The sequence below is a fragment of the Lynx canadensis genome, chromosome A1, assembly GCF_007474595.2.
Source record: "Lynx canadensis isolate LIC74 chromosome A1, mLynCan4.pri.v2, whole genome shotgun sequence".
Classification (NCBI taxonomy): Eukaryota; Metazoa; Chordata; class Mammalia; order Carnivora; family Felidae; genus Lynx; species Lynx canadensis.
This window is the reverse complement of record NC_044303.2, coordinates 39,169,557-39,170,932: the sequence shown is the minus strand read 5'-3', so window position 1 is coordinate 39,170,932 and position 1,376 is coordinate 39,169,557. Positions and strand designations below refer to the sequence as shown.

The window sequence follows — 1,376 nt, the reverse complement described above, 5'->3', positions numbered from 1 at the left end:
CATTTGGAACTGAATTACTTTTGTCATGACTCTCTATTCAATCAAGGCTCTCTGATTTCTCTCCCTTCACCTTTGTATTTTTTTCTTCCTGGAGTGAGTGGGTTCACATATGTTCTTTAATTCAAGGAGGAATGGAGAGAGAAGCCTCATAACTATTCTCTGTCTACACTGACCCCCAAGTGGGATCAGTATACTTCAATTTCAAAGCTGTATATGTCAATCATTATTGATACCCTGGACGTGCTTTGGATTTGCTATACATTATTGATACCCTGTACTTCCTCAGGTAGCCTGCTGCACATACTCTACCTCTACCATGTCCCTCTCCCAGAGTACTTAGGGGGCTCTATGTATCTAACCCACACTTTCATCCCTCAGAGGAGATGGAAAGATTTAGAGAAGCCTCGTTACTGCACTGGGGTGTGCTGGAGGCTGCCTTTGGGTGTGAGACCTGCCTGAGCAATTCTATCCCCATTGTTACTCTTCCTCTCTGACAATGTGCTGAATGCAGCACTATTCTTGGTAGGGTGCAACTCTAGCTTCTGAAAGCTTTTTGTTGTTGTTGTTGTTGTTGTTTTTTGCTTCCCTTTCAACTATAACCAGAGAGTGAGGCATTGGTTCCCTTCTCAAGAATCTACCTCACATAGATTTCCTCAGATCATCCTCCCACCAGCTCTTAGACTAGGGAAGGGATTACTCCAAAATCAGTTTGCATACCTCTCCTGTCCTTTGTCTACATCATACCTTCTACGCACCTGATCCTTCATGAGTCTGCTTGTCATCCTGACACAGAGGCCATGCTAATGTCTGCACCTTTCCAATTTTAGTATGTGTGCTGGTGAAGTGAGCACTGGACCTAATCCTTCACGTTGTAGTATGTAACAGGTGTATCCAAGCTTTTGGAATTGCCTTAACTGCACCCTAACCCTATCTTTAAAGTTTTTACTTTTAATAATCTCAGCTTTTTTTGATATAAAACATACATTTTCAAATAAATACATAAGTTAAATGGTTGGATTATACAATGTTAAATGTTGCCTTATAATTATTTTCTCCACATTGGATTTGAAAAATAATCTATAAAGAAAATCCACTGACTTTTTTATTCTATGGGTATTCTTCCAAACTTTGAGATAATGCATGCCATGGACTTACTAGCATCAAGGACTGTTGGGAATAAAATGCCTAAAAAATTGTCTTTTAAATTTTTAAATTTGGTTGCAGTGCTTAAAGAAGTAACTCTGGATTGAAGAGCAGAGAATAAGCAACAGTAAATGTATTTACTTAATTATTTAGCACAACACATATTGATCTGAAGAGACCATTTAAGTACTGGTTTTAGAAACTAGAAATATAACAAAATACAACTAGTAATA

At 38.3% G+C, this 1,376-nt stretch overlaps 1 non-coding gene across 1 annotated transcript; it reads right to left on the bottom strand.

Moving 5' to 3' along the window:
• Positions 1-747: 747 nt before the first annotated feature.
• Positions 748-851, bottom strand: LOC115526762. The gene has a single exon (XR_003972749.1). It is a non-coding gene; the product is annotated as a U6 spliceosomal RNA (small nuclear RNA).
• Between the last annotated feature and the right edge of the window lie 525 nt (positions 852-1,376).